Below are 16,133 nucleotides of genomic sequence, written 5' to 3'. Positions count from 1 at the left end.
GCTAAGTCTTACTTTTGGAATCAAAGAAAAAGATTTTTAAGGGGCTTGAAATAAATAAGTTTTGCCTATCATTTTTACCAGAGGTTTTTACCATTAAAAAAGAAATATAGATAGAAACACTATTACTATTAAAAACTTTTGAAGAGTCATTTTAGAAGTATGCATGATACATATCTAGCATCAGTTGAAAACATTATTACACTCATCCAGTTCTCAACATTCCGAACACCCAAGAAAGGACACATTGTTGCACTAGCCCTTTATTGCTCCCAGTGTCCTGCAAAAGGCATAAGGCCAAGGGTAAGCCCCTCACACCTGGCAGACAGGGGAGAGGCTCCCAGACAGGCGTCGGTGGTCCTGGGTCCTTTCCTGCTTTCTGTCACTAGATGGGTGGCCTGAGCTTGTCATTTAACCTCTTCAGCCCTTGGTTTTCCCATTTGTAAAAGGAGTGGTTAGTGATGGACAAGCTTAAGGTTTGTTCCTGTTCAGACATTCTATAATTCCGTGGTAGGCCTGAACCAACCCAGGTTTCTGGTGCTCTGCTGGCCTGAGGCCACGATGGTGGGAACACTCCGTCTAGAGAAGGTAGGCCTTTTCATCCAACTGCACAGTGGCCTTACCACATCTGTGATAGGATTTGACAGGCATTTCCTAAATGGCCTCCCCAGTCCTTATCCCCTGAAGACCAAGACCCCCGACCGCCTGCTTGCGACTCCAGCTGGAGCTTCCTGGTCCTTCAAACTCACATCTAAACTGAAACCACAGTCTCATCCCCATAAAACCCTCATAACGCATCAACACCCTGAAGTCAGCTCAGCCAGAAATGTGCACATCCTCCTGGACTCCGCCCTCTGTCTCTCACCCATAGCACCAAAAATCATCTAGTCGTGAGTCCACCTTCTGATCAGAGCCAGATCAAAACCACTTTCACTGCAACCCATCCTGCCCAAACCACCATCTTCCCTGCCTTCAGCCTCCCTCCCTGCCTCCTGCACACTGGCTGAGTGACCCAGGCAGAGCGCAGCCCTCAATCACTCCCCGTTGCCTGGCGCAGGCTCCACGGTCCTCAAGAGGAATCACAGGGTCCTGTGTATTTTGGCCCAAACTGGACTCTCACCCATCACCCCTGCCTGCCTTTCACCCATCCCATCCCTGACAGGATGTGCTCACTTCACACACACACACATGCTCACATACATGCATGCACACTCTCATACATACACACTCACACACACCAGCATGCTCACTTACACACTTTCACATTTACTCACACACATGTGCGCTTGCACCTATGCACTCTCACACACATATGCTCACACATTCAGACACATCCACTCACACGTGCTCACACACATGCACACACTCACATGCTCATTTACAAGCTCGCTTTCGCAGACACACATGCCCACTTATACATGTGCTCACACACACACGTACATGCACACTCAGAGACACACATGCACGCTCACACACGCATGCACTCAATTACAGAGACAAGCATGCACACATTTCTAGGCTCCTGCAAAACTAAATTCCTTTTGCTTTCCTGTGCCCTGCTCTCCTTACGTGGGCTTTGACCCCTTTTCCTATCGCCTGGGTCCCTCCAGCACTCCTCTGCTCTACCACTATCCCACTCAGGCCAACTCCTCCTCAAGGATGCAAGCCCTCACTGGTATGTCCTTTCCAACCTACCAGGAAATGTAATGCAGTCAAATGAAGATGCATCACATTATAGAACTCGTGAACGGCAAAAAGAAAAATCTGGTCAGGATCACTAAACCCAGGAACCAAGGGAATAGGATAAAGCGGACTAAGTATACACAACTGTTATCTACACATAAAATAAACATGCAATTACTACATTTTCTGAAATGAAATCCATAAAATGTAAAATTCATACCTTAACAATAACACACTAAAACAACATCCAAAAGCAGAATTGCAGTAATATCAGGGCAGTGGGGTAGGGATGGGGAAAGAAGGGGAAGGTTGTATAAGTGGACTAATTTCTTAATCTTTCACAGAAGAGGAAGTCAACTTATATGGTTTCTGAAGTTGATAAATTAGGAAACACAGGTTTAAGCAAAAGATATAAATGTAACCACTCGCAGAACTGAAAACATTGTATACTCTCTATACCTTCTGAGGAAAAGCTTGGGGAGATCATTCATGCAGCAAAAAACCAGGAAATAATGAAAAACAGCAAGGAAGCATTAAACACGAAATCTTAAAATTAGGAAAAGAACACCAAATCAATCTGATTCAGCACTAAACGGAATAAACTCGCTTATGAAAAAGACTCCGTGATAGAGTCAAAAACAAAATCCAACTATTTGCTCTACAAAAGACACACCCAAAACTAGGGAACTTGAGAAAGCTGGACAGAATGGGTAGACGAAATATGCTGGAAAAATGCAAACAAAAAGCTACAGTGAAACTAGAAATGCCATTAAACATTTAATTCATTGTTTAAAAAAAAAAAAACACTAAATTGCACAAACCTTATATCACAAAGAAGGTAAATCATTATAAACTTTTACATCAAACAACATAGACTAAAATACGTACAACGAAATTGCAGTGAATATAGGAAAGAATACGGATCTGAGAGAACCAGCAAATCTCTCTTAAACTTGATAGGTTAGACCATCATTTATAAGAAATAAAGACCTTGAACAGCAAAGTAAGTTTTCTCTAAGACGTAAGTATCAAACTCTATAGCATTTTGCTAACGTGGCAACAAAGCATAAACTGACTCCAGACTAACCACAAAGAAGGCCTCTGAAAGTTCCATAAATAAGAGCACAGTGAAGTAACAAGTAAAAAAATAATATGTAAAAATGCAATAACATGTAAAAACAAGAATTCAGCCGTTTGGAAATTTTTTAACTCTCTCCGTAACAACTCCTGGAGCAACAAATAAATCAAATGTGTAATTGTGAACTCTCCCGAAACTACTACGTATCAAAATTTATGGGACACAAAGAAGGCTAAAAAGATAAATTGTTAGACTAGTTAAAGTATCAAAAAAATAAAAACCCTTAAAGTCGAATCTTTTTAAAGTAACAATTAACAAATCAGAAAAAAAAAAAAAAAAACAGTGAAATTGACCCATAAAATCATTAACAGGCTCTTTGATAACCCCAATGAATTAGATAAAGGACTAGCTGGCCCAATCCAGGGGAAGAAAAGGTGGGAGAGGGAGGTGATTCGGCCAAAGAACCACTGAAGAAGAAAAATTAATGTTTTTTGGAAGTCTAGCTTAATAAATTTAAAAATATGCATGAAAGAAATGACTGGTTTTCTAACAAAATACAAATGGCCAAAATTCACTCAGGAATAGACAGAAAGAAAATGGACCCATAGTCATGTAAGACATCAAGAGAACTTTCAGGGACCTATATGCCACTCACACAACTGTGCAGACTAGTCAAATTAAAACCTGAAATCTTGTACTCCTTTTACGAAACAAATCATTCAGTGGCTATTTGAACATTTCTGGAGCAAAAATAACTTACAAATGACAAAAGATACCAAAACAGATAAAAATATAGGCAGAAGGGTATTATCCCTAATAAATAAAATGTTCCTACAAATCAACAAATCATGAATAGCTTTGTGGGAAAACTGACGAACATAGATGAACAGAAAGAGAAATAAAGATAATCAAAAAACATTTTTAAATGCTCAACACCACTTAAGAGTTTTTATAATGCACTGAGATACTTTCCCCTACACCAACTTGGCTAAGGCTTAAAAGACTGTTAATATCAAAGGTTGACAAACAGAAAACAAGACTCAGGCCGATTGCTGGAGTAAACTGGTACAAGGTCTTTGTTGAGAAATTTGGCAGTATCTATCAATTAAAAATATCCCTTCCTGCCAAAAATTCCACCTCAGGGAACCATCTTAAAGAAATATTCCCACAAATAGACAAAATTATGTATCAGAGGGGCTTGCTGAGCACTAGAAAAAAAATGGGTAGCAACCCAAATGTCCATCACCAAAATGAGTTTCCTTGGGTGGACGTCAGAAAACCTGGTGGCATAGTGGTTAAGTGCTTGCTACCGCTGCTAACCAAAGGGTCGGCAGTTCAAATTTGCCAGGCGCTTCTTGGAAACTCTATGGGGCAGTTCTACTCTGTCCTATAGGGTAGCTATGAGTTGGAATCAACTCGACGGCACTGGGTTTGGGTTGGGTGGACGTCAGCTGGCACTCACTAATATTACCCTATCAGTTGCTCACAGCTAAAATCTGTTCTGATGGGGTTGGTGCCTTGGCCATAATGGCAACAAGCATTTGGGGATCACTATGGGTACATTTTTTTATGGGTACATGTTTGCTGAGTTGAAATCGACTCAGCTGCAGTGGGTTTGGTTTTTTGGTGGGTACATGCAAACAACTGAACTCTATGCATCCCTTAAAAAGAATATGGTGTGGTATGTGAAAAAAAAAAAACACTTTGCAGAAAAACTCATACAACGTGGTGCCATTTTGATTTTTAAATTGAAATTTAGATTTATAACTTCTTTAGGTTTATTTAATAAACCCATCAAGTTAATGTATTTAAAATCCTAATACAGTGTCTTGCACATGAGAAAGCAACCAATAAATAGCAGCTCACATAATAAAATGTGTCCGTGTTGGAAACGTTTAACATTTTTTTCCCCCCAAATGTAATTTCCTCTTTAAATTGTAAATATCTTCAGGGCAAAGATGATGAAGGCTTTGCATTCTCTAAACTATGCATCTTTATATAATTATCTGAAGAGAACTAGCTTCATTTGGAAAAAGAGAAAGACACTCTGAATACTTGGCTATTACTAAATTACAAAAACAAGTCTGTGATTGCAAATCAGGTAACAGTGAATTCTACAACCACCCCCCCCCATGCTTTCATAGTACACTAAAGAAAAAGTGCTGTATTTTCTTTCCATTTGTGAACTTCAGTGCCTCTTATTTTTTTTTAATCTCTGTGTGTCTTTAAAAGTAAAGAATCTATGTCTACCGTTATCCTCTTATGCAAAAGAAATAAAGGAATTTGGGTGCCAGTTGTCAATGTATTATTCTGGTCCAGTAATTAAAATGTGTAGCTTTGTATTAATGCCCTGAAATAAGGGCATTTGGTTCAACTCCCTGCCAGCAAAGGAAATTCTACAGAAGAAACAAATTCACCCTTGAGGGGTTACAGAGAAACAAACTGTGCTGGTTCTTAGCTAGAATAATTCTTCACTGCTAAAAACAGGACACAGTCCATCTTCTAAACTCCAACCTCTGGCATCGTGTAATGCATTAAACAAAATGACTATCAAGTGAATATGAAAGAAATTCTACCCTGACTGATTAAATGTAAGCCCGTAGTCCTCTGTTTTCCACTAGCCTCCAAAACCGGTCTTGGTTTGTCCAAGAAAGGGATGTTTTCATCAAACACCTTAATTTACTGCAATACTGAAGTCCCATCTGACTAGCAGATCCTAAGGCAATTGAATAACCATAAATTACACATGACTGGGTAGAAACCACCCAAGTTCTTGAGCCTCAGATGTACAACCAAAAGGGGATGACTGGCTGTGCAAGCTTAAATCGTCTTTAAGAGAAGGATCCACGTAGGAAATCTAACTCATTGAGACTCAGGTGAATTCGTGAAACTCTCACTAGGAATTTTGGGTCCCACCCTAACAAAAACTGAACATTCACGTTCTTCTGTTCAGCAGGCATATTTCTTTGCCTCAGTATGGACGCGTTAAAGGCACTGTTTTGCTGAGCCCACTAAAACTGAGAAAGAAACGGCCTGACTCATGTCGGTTTGGACTTTGCTATTCCACCTGAGCGCTAGCAGACCTTATTAAAGAAAGTCTGCTGAGTTTTCTGAACACTGATACTGCACTGCCAGAAACAAGACAGTAAACATGATCCTAGTCCATTTCATCACTATTTTACCAATCAAAAGAAGCATCCCAGTGATGGATTTAACCAGAAGGGGAACTTGACCCTTGGTAAAAAAAAAAAAAAAATGTATATATATAAACTTGTGGATATGACCCGTCTGGATTTGCAAGCAGAACTAAAACATGTACCAAAGTATCATCTCAAAGAACAAGATCCAGCCTCAGACAGGGCAGCAACTGACCATGTCTAACCTTGAAAACAGGCCAGAAGGCAACTGAAGCTAATTTACCCGAATTGAACTGCGTTCTTGAGACACACGGAGGGTGGGGGTGGTAAAGACAAGGTTCACTCTACCCTTTAAAAACCATGGTGGGTTTCTGAGCCTGGCTTGTGGCATTTGATAAATATACAAACGAAATGTAATTATGTTGCCATTTTTTTTTCTTGTAAAATCCCTACAACCCTTTTCCCATCCATCTCGCTACCAACTACCTCACCCTCTCTCAGACACTCACTAAACCATCATCCGTGGAGAACTCCGAGGGCAGGACCCTTGCTATGTTCTTTGTATCTCTCAATAATTCCTCGGAGCTCAGGAAGAAGACACTGTAATTCAGCCTGCTTTGCTGCAGTTGGCAAAGGTCCTAGTGCCTTTTCTTCCAAAGCTGCCATATGCTGTGCTCCATTCTTTATCTACCCTTGGGGTTGTCCTCTTCTCGTTCCCATTTTACAGATGAAGGAAAGAAGACTTAGCGAGACACTGCAGCCCGCTGAAAGTCACCCAGCTAGTAGATGTTGAGACTTGCTGTCAGAAGCTCTGTTCCATACACTAAAGCTCCTTTCTGTGTAAATCTGCACGTGAAATTATGACATCTAAACTACTGAATACTCTACAGAGGCTGAGGTTGGGGTGCAGGGTGAAGAGGAAGAGAGTCAGGCCAGATGGTTCTCTGTCCCAAGAGCAAGCTAGGTAGACGTACCGGGAACTCACAGAGAGACCACATACTGTGGAGTCTGGGCACCCAGCCTCACGCCATCCCCAGCTGGGAGTCCCAGCAGGTTGCCAAATTTCAGTGCCCAGTACCCCGGCCCTTCCCACTACAGAGCAGTCCCCATTGCTGCCACCCCCACAATTGGCTGCAGGGGCAGAACAGCACCCCATCTATCTGGACTGTGGTTAAAAAACAATTTTTTCCCCTTAATTAAGTTAGGATCCCATGCACTAGTTCAACAGTAATGGATCTTCCATTGTTGTTGTTAGTTGTCTTCGAGTCATGGCAACCCCATGCACACCAGAATGAAACATTGCCTGGTCCTGCACCATCTTCACAATCATCCATATGCTTGAATCCATTGTTGCAGCCACTGTGTAGTCTAAGTGTCTTCCACCTTAGGGAGCTCATCTTCCAACACTACATCAGACAATAGATCCATGAGGTTTTCATTAGCTGATTTTTGGAAGTAGGTCACCAGGTCTTTCTTCTTCCTAGTCTGTCTTAGTCTGGAAGCTCCACTGAAACCTGTATACCGTGGGTGAGCCTGCTGGTATCTGAAATACCAGTGGCATAGCTTCCAGTATCATAGCAACGCACAAGACACCAGGTACAACAAACTGACAGGTGGTGGGCCTTCCTTTAGTACCCTTATTTAAAAACAAGCAACAGAAAACTGAAACAGATGAACTTGCAGACTTCTGACTCAGCATCAGCATCAGCATCAGCGCCTAGCTGTGGTTTATGGCTTCCTAAGCAGGGATGGGCATGCCAACCTCCTGAAGCTGCACTACCAACATGGCAGCCAAAGGGGTTAGTCCAAATTGAGATGAGCGTAAGTGTAAAATGTACAGTGGATGTCAAAGACCATGCAAAAAAGAACGTCAAGTATCTCTGTAACAATTTTAATAGCATTACATGTTAAAGAAAATAAATCATGGAAATTAAATTTACCTATTTCTTTTTACCTTTTTTAATGTGACTGTGTTATGGGTTGAATTGTGTCTCCCAAAAATGTCTGTCAACTTGGCTAGGCCATGATTTCCAGTGTTTGATTGTCCACCATTCTGTCATTTGATGTGATTTTCCTATGTGTTATAAATTCTACCTCTCTGATGTTAATGAGGCAGATTATGTTAACGAGGCAGAACTCAATCTACAAGATTAGGCCGTGTTTTAAGCCAATCTCTTTTGAGATATATAAGAGAGAAGCAAGCGAGGAGGGAAGGGGCACTCATTCCACCAAGAAAGCAGAGCTAAGAGCAGAGCGTATCCTTTGGACCCAGAGTCCCTGAGCTGAGAAGCTCCTGATCCAGGGGAAGACTGATGACAAGGATCTTCCTCCAGAGCCACCAGACAGAGAAAGCCTTCCCCTGGAGCTGACACCCTGAATGTGGACTTCCAGCCTTCTAGGCCATGGGAGAATAAACTTCTGTTTGTTGAAGCCTTCCACTAGTGGTATTTCTGTTACAGCAGCACTAGATAACTAAGACAGCCTACTAGAAAATTTGGACTGATAAACAAAATCATGATAAAAAAGAAACTGAAGTTGTCAACAATTTCATTCTACTTGGCTCAACAACCAACATCCATGAAAGCAGCAATCAAGAAATAAAACAATGCATTGTATTGGGCAAATCTGTGGCAAAAGGCCTCTTTAAAGTTTTAAAAAGCAAAGATGTCGCTCTAACGACTAAGGCGCATCTGACCCAAGCCATGGTCTTTTCAATTGCCTCATATGCATGTGAAAGTTGTATAATGAAAAAGGATGAAAGAAGAATTAATGAATTTGTTGATAAAATCCAACACCCTTTCTTGATGAAAATCCTAAACCCAAAAAAAAACCAAACCCAGTGCCATTGAGTCAACTCCTACTCATAGCGACCCTGTAGGACAGAGTAGAACTGCCCCATAGAGTTTCCAAGGAGGACCTGGTGGATTCACACTGCTGACCCTTTGGTTAGCAGCCATAGCATTTAGCCACTATGCCACCAGGATTTCCATGAACACCCCAAGGAAGGCTAAAATAGAAGGGAAATTCCTCAATATGATTCAGGGCATATAGGAAAAGCCAACAGCCAACATTATAATTAATGAAGAAGGACTTAGAGCTTTCTCCTTGAAATTGGGAACAAGACAAGGGCACCGACTCTCACCACTCCTATCCAATATTGTATTAGGAGTACTAGTCAGAGCAATAAAACAAGAAAAAGAAATAAAAGGCACCAAGGTTGGAAAAGAAGAAGTAAACTATCCGTTCATGGATGATATGATCCTATATATAGAAAAATCCCAAAAAGTCCATTAGAAAATTTCCAGAGCTAATAGAGAAATTTAGCAAAGTTACAGGACACAAGGTTAACAAACAAAAATCAGTTAGGTTTCTGTACACCAGCAATGAGAAAACCTGAAATGGAAATTAGGAAAACAATTCCATTTACAACAGCATCTAAGAGAATAAAATACCTAAGAATAAATCTAACCAGGGGCATTGTTAGGGACTGAATTGTGTCCTCCCAAAAATGTGTGTCAACTTGGCTAGGCCACGATTCCTTGTATTATGTGGTTTTCCACCATTTTGTGATCTGATGTGATTACCCTACGTTTTGTAAATCCTAGCATTTAAGATGTTAACGAGGCAGGATTAGAGGCAGTTACGTTAATGAGCCAGGACTCAATCTACAGGATTAGGTTGTATCTCGAGTCACTCTCTTTCGAGATATAAAAAGGAGACTCAAGCAGAGAGGAGAGGGACCTCATGCCACCAAGAATGAAGAGCCAGGAGAGGAGCATGTCCTCTGAACCCAAGGTCCCTGCGCTGAAAAGCTCCTAGACCGAGGCAAGATGGATGAGAAGGACCTTTCCCTAGAGCCGGCAGACAGAGAAAGCATTCCCCTGGAGCTGGCACCCTGAATTTGGACTTCTAGCTTCCTAGACTGTGAGAGAATAAAGTTATCCTTGTTAAAGCCAACCACCTGTGGTATTTCTGTTATAGCACCTCTAGATAAATAAGACAGATGTGAAGAACTTATACAATAAAAACTATAAAACGCTCCTGAAAGAGATTAAAGAAGACTTAAGTAAAATGGAAAGATGCTCCATGTTCATGGACTGGAAGACTTAATATTGTTAAGATGTCAATCCTACCCAAAGTAATCTATAGATTCAATGCAATCTCGATCAAAATTCCAACAGCCTTCTTTACAAACACAGGGAAAAAAAAATCATCAACTTCACATGGAATGGCAAGAATTGCCGAATAGCTAAAACAATGTTGAAATAGGAGAACAAAATAGGAGGACTCACACTTCCTGATTTGAAGGCATACTATACACCTACAGTAATCAAAACAGCTTGGCACTGGTGTAACAACAGACACATAGACCAATGGAATAGAATTGAGAGTCCAGAAATAAACCCACACACCTCTGGTCAACTGATTTTTTACAAGGGTACTAAGTCCATTTGATGGAGAAAGAAGAGTCTCTTTAGTAAATGGTGCGGGGAAAATTGGATTTTCACATGCAGAAAAAACGAAATAAGATCCATGCCTCACACCATACACAGAAACAAATTCAAAACAGATTAAGGACCTAAATATGCAAACTAAAACCATAAAATTCTTAGAAGAAAAAGAAGGGGCAATGCTGTCAGGCCTAGGTTTTAACAATGGATTACCTAATAAATAACAAAAGCACAAACTGCAAAAGATAAATAAATGGAACCTCATAAAAATTAACAACTTTTGTTCCTCAAAAGACTTTACCAAAAAAGTGAAAAGACAAGTTACCAACTGGTAGAATATCTTCAGAAACCATATATCCAACAAAAGCCTAATAACCAAAGTATACATAAAACTTTAACAGCTTAACAACAAAAAGACAGCCCAATCATAAAATGGGCAAAGGACTTTGATAAACTTTTCACCAAAGAGGACATTCAAATGGCTACAAAACCCATGAAAATATGCTCGGCATCACTAGCCATCAGAGAGGTGCAAATGAAGACCACAATAATGTATCATTTCACTCCCACCAGGATGGCTGAGATTTAAAAAACAGAAAACATATGTTGGCAAGGATGTGGGGAAACTGAAACCCTTTACCCATTCCCGGTGGGAATGCAAATGGTACAGCCACTGTGAAAAACGGTGTGACAGTTCCTCAAAAAACTAAAAACTGAACTACCATATGGCCCAGCAATTCCACTCATAGGTATATACCCAAAAGACATAAAGCAGAGACTCAAATAAAGACTTGGACGTCAATGTTCAGTGCAGCACCGTTCATACTAGCCAAAAGTGGAAACAACCTAAATGCCCATCAACAGATGAATGGATAAACAAAATGTTTATATACATACAGGTAGTCCCTGACTTACGATGTATTTCAGTTAGGACAAATCGCACTTGCAGCTGTCTGGTGCTTGTGTGTGTGTGTGTGCGTGTACATCTTATCATCAGTAACATGTACTATATACAAAGTTAAAATATATCTGTAAGTTTATATTTAATGTTATCACTCCTCAAAGACAAATAAAGATTGGATTTATAAAGATTTGATAATAAAAGGCAATAACAACGAAAACTAAAAAAAAAAGTATTCCACTTATGTCAGAACCAACACACGATGGAATTGTCAGAACAGAACCCCCCTATAAACTGGGGACTACCTGTACAATAGATTACTACTCAGCTAGTAGGAGAAATGAAGTCTTGATTGTTGTTGTTGCTGTTGTTAGATGCTGTTGAGTTGGTTCCGACTCATAGTGACCCTATGGACAAGAGAACAAAATATGGCCTGGTCCTGTACCATCCTCTGCTTGAGCCCATAGTTGCAGCCACTGTGTCGTTCCATCTCACTGAGGGTTTTCCTTTTCTTTGCTGACCCTCTACTTTACCAAGCATGACGTCCTTCTCCAGGGACTGGTCCCTTCTGATAACATGTCCAAAATAGGTGAGGTGAACTCTCGCCATCCTCACTTCTAAGGAGCTTTCGGACTGTATTTCTTCCAAGACAGATTTGTTCGTTCTTCTGGCAGTCCATGGTATGTTCGATATTCTTTGCCAACACCATAATTCAAAGGCATCAATTCTTCTTTGGTCTTCCTTATTTATTGTGCAGTTTTCACACGCATATGGGGGAACTGAAAATACCATGGGTTCAGTCAGGAGCACCTTAGCGTCAAAGTGACATCTTTGCTTTTTAACACTTTAAAGAGGTCTTTTGCAGTAGATTTGTCCAATGTAACGTGTCCTTTGATTTCTTGACTGCTGCTTCCATGGGCGTTGATTGTGGATTCAAGTAAAATTAAATCCTTGACAACACCAGTATTTTCTCTGTTTATCACGATGTTGCTTATTGGTTCAGTGGTGAGGATTTTTGTTTTCTTTATGTTGAGGTGTAATCCATACTGAAGGCTGTGGTCTTTGATTTTCATCAATGAGTGCATCAAGTCCTCTTTACTTTCAGCAAGCAAGGTTGTGCCATCTGCATAACACAGATTGTTAATGAGTCTTCCTCCAACTCTGATGCCACATTCTTCTTCATATAGTCCAGCTTCTCAGATTATTTGCTCAGCATACAGAATGAGTAAGTATGGTAAAACGATACAACCTTGACTAGATACATACTACAATATGGCTGGAGCTGGAAGATACTATGCTGAGTGAAATAAGTCAATCACAAAAGAACAGATATTGCATGACCTCACTTACATAAGAACATGACAAAAGACAAATGTATAGAGAACAAAGTTTTTTAGTGGTTACTGGGGGCAGAAGGGAGAAGAAAAGGGGGATTAATGGTGATAGAAATATTGCATTAAGAGTAGGGTTGCACAGCCAATTATTGTAATTCCTGTCAATAAGTTGTACACCTATAAAAAGTTGAACTGGCAAAAGTTGTGTGATGGATAAATTTACAACAATGACAAAAAAGAGTAGCTGCTGAAGCTGATTATGTACAATCAAAAACCTCACGAGATTTGGTTTCTTGGCTTTGAAGTTTAGGGGAATGGTTTTGTGGGACATCCCAGTTAACTGGCCTAATAACATGTTTAGGGCCTCCCTCTGTTCTACCACCTAATTTGATGTGTAGTGCCTAGGGTCTTAAAAGCTTGCCAGGGGCCATCCAAGGCACAAGTGGTCTCTATTCATCCTGAACTGCAGAAGAAGTAGAAGAGTCAGTAATAACAGGAGGATACAGAATGTGTGGTTAATTGCCTCCACGAACAACTGTCTCCCTTGCCATGAGATCAGAACTGGATGGTGCCTGGCTACCATTACTAAACATTTTGATCAAAGAGTCCACAGCAGAATCTTGATCAAAAGTGGGAAAATGCAGAACAGGACTTAAAATTCTCAGGGACTCCAGACTTCTGGAGCCATGAAGGTTGGATGAACCCCTGAAACTACTGCCCTGAGATAATTTTTAAACCTTAAACCCAAAAGATCCCCTGAATTCTCCTTAAAACCAAACAACTGTTTAGCTTAACTAGTAAAAAAAAAAAAAAAGTCTGCTTTGAGCATTACATACTTTTAAGAACTATCTATATAGAATGAAACTGACAACAGCAACTCGAAAGGCTGGATAGGAACCTTAGGGGCCAGTGAATTTATGTTAATGGAGCAGGAACAACTCAGAAAAAAAGGGTGAGAATGGCTACACTACTCAAAGAATGTAATCAACGTAACTGAGTTATACACGTAAAAACTATTGAATAGGTGTATGTTTTGCTGTGTATATTCTCAACGAGAACCACAAAATAAAATTACATTAAAAAAAGAATTAATGCATTTGAACTATGATGTTGGGAAAGAATTCTGAATATACCATGGAGTGCCAGAAAAACAAACAAATCAGTCTTAAAAGAAATACAACCTGAATGTTGCTTAGAAGCGAGGATGGCAAGACTTCAGCTTGCTTACTTTGGACACATTATCAGGAAAGACCAATCACTAGAAAAGGACATGCTGGTAAAGCAGAGGGTCAGCAAAAATGAGGGAAACCCTTAATGAGATGGAGGGACACAACAGCCATAACAATGGACTCAGACATACCAAATATTATGAAGACTCTTATGAATATTAAATAATATATATAAGGAACTTAGAAAAACGCCCGTTCACAGCAAGCCCTTGATAAGTGTTTGCTAAAAGGAAATGGGCCTTAACAGAGCAGTTACCCAGCTGTTTATTTGGGGACCTGGTCATTCAGGCATTTACCGAATCTGATTCAAGTTTGTAACAATCATTAGCAACAAAAATAAAGCTTCTACTAACATAACAGGAAGCAACAAAGTCCAATACCCTCGCTGCTCTACAGAGGCACGGACATGCGTATATTGGGATTACATTGTCATGGTAACAAAAAATATCTTTCCATGTGTGGTATTTTGCTCTTCAGCCGTTGGCTTTTTGTATCAAAGGAGAAGCCCTTCCAAAGCCATTATGGCATTTACCTGAAGAGTGCTATTGACGGCACTGTCCATATAAAAAATACATAAAAAACCCACTGCTGTCGAGTCGATTCCGACCCATAGCGACCCTATAGACAGAGTAGAACTGCCCCATAGAGTTTCCAAGGAGCACCTGGCAGATTCAAACTGCCGACCTTTTGGTTAGCAGCTGTAGCATTTAACCACTGCGCCACCAGGGTTTCCAAAAAAAATACATAGCCTATATAAAAATCAACGTGAAAAGTTTAAGTGCTAACTGCTTAAAATTAAAAATAAAAAAAAAAAGCTTTCCTTTCACTGCAGAATTGATGTTTGTCCTTACAGTCATTTCAACACATTAAAAAAAGGCCACATTTCACTTTTTTAGTTACCCGAAAACTCAGAATCTCAATGGTGATTCAGACATACCAACTGGACAGCACCCTAAGACCTGCATATGGGGTTTTATATTTCCCCTTATCATGACCTTTTATTCTACATCCCTCTTCTTTTTATTTGTATTTTGCTATATATTGAATGTGTGACCTGAAATGTATCTCATGACCTTGATGGAACGAGATGGGTATAAACAAACTGTTACTGCCGACATACAAATAATAACATTTCCAGTACAGGCACGCAAACAAGCCTAGAAAGAGTCTCTTTCACAGGAGGGCATCCAGCATGAAGTCCTTAAAGCCATTAACTGATTTAAATCAGTCGGTCCAATTCTTAGTTTACAACGGTTAAAACATATTTTGAGAATCATCTAGAAAAGCTACAAAGTGACCTCGAATATAGGTTTAGGTAAATCAAAAAGTAGCTAGTGTTATCTTCTTCAGAAAAAGGAAAATACATTCTAAATGCGGGTCTTAATTTACCGATTCTTCCCCTTAAGAGAAAACCTAGAATGCTGGCTGCCTTTGCTCACATTGAGAATGCAGGGGAGCTAAGTTTCCTAAATGGCTCTTGCCCAAGGGAAAAAAAAAACCCCAACTCATTGTGCCCTGGCCCAGCTCCCGATTTTACTGGGAGCAGGCAGAGGAACTGGAGCCTTCTCCATGTGCTAGTTAATAATCCGTAAGCATCCATATAGCAACCAGGAACAGACAAGATACACACCAGCAGTCCACTGGGGTTGTGTTGTCAAGGTTGTTCTGCCACCACTCCTGATTACCTTCAGAGAGAAACCTCGCCGGGCTTGCTCCTCTCCCCAACTGCTTCTTTTCTTAGCTGGCATCTCAACTGCCTGCACCAAAGATGCTGCTTATAAAAAGTCCCCAAAACTTGTAGACCAGTCTCCATTTCGACCTACTCCTGTTGGGAGCTTCCTCCCAAACCCATCTTCTCTCCAGCATCTTTAGGTCATCACACCATGGGCTCCATTCACTGGGGGAACTGACTTATGCAGGGAGGCTGGCTCTCCTCCGTCCCTCCCACACGCTATTATATGTGACTGAAATTAGACGACAATGATGAAAGGCTGCTCTCAAAATCATCCCTGACTCTCCTGCTTCCTCGCCCGAAGATTTTTGGGTGACTTTTGCCCTTGGGACTTTCTATCACATGCTGATCATTTACTTTCTGGATTTACCCTCTTATTAAAGTTGGTGGAAACCCTGGTAGCGTAGTGGTTAAGTGTTACGGCTGCTAACCAAGAGGTCGGCAGTTCAAATCCACCAGGTGCTCCTTGGAAACTCTATGGGGCAGTTCTACTCTGTCCTACAGGGTCACTATGAATTGGAATCGACTCTATGGCAGTGGGTTTGGTTTTTTGGGTTTTTTTTGTTTTTGTTTTTGTTTTTGTAAAGTTGG

The 16,133-nt window shown here is 40.5% G+C and overlaps 1 protein-coding gene across 8 annotated transcripts in view; it reads right to left on the bottom strand.

Annotated features, from left to right (window-relative positions):
* ZNF516 (zinc finger protein 516) overlaps positions 1-16,133 on the bottom strand; it is a 130,886-nt gene that overhangs the window by 103,202 nt on the left and 11,551 nt on the right. The gene's annotated exons all lie outside the window — the stretch shown is intronic.

Source organism: Loxodonta africana, chromosome 11 (genome assembly GCF_030014295.1).
Source record: "Loxodonta africana isolate mLoxAfr1 chromosome 11, mLoxAfr1.hap2, whole genome shotgun sequence".
Lineage (NCBI taxonomy): Eukaryota > Metazoa > Chordata > Mammalia > Proboscidea > Elephantidae > Loxodonta > Loxodonta africana.
The sequence above is the reverse complement of the archived record's forward strand: the minus strand, read 5'-3'. Positions and strand labels throughout refer to the sequence as shown.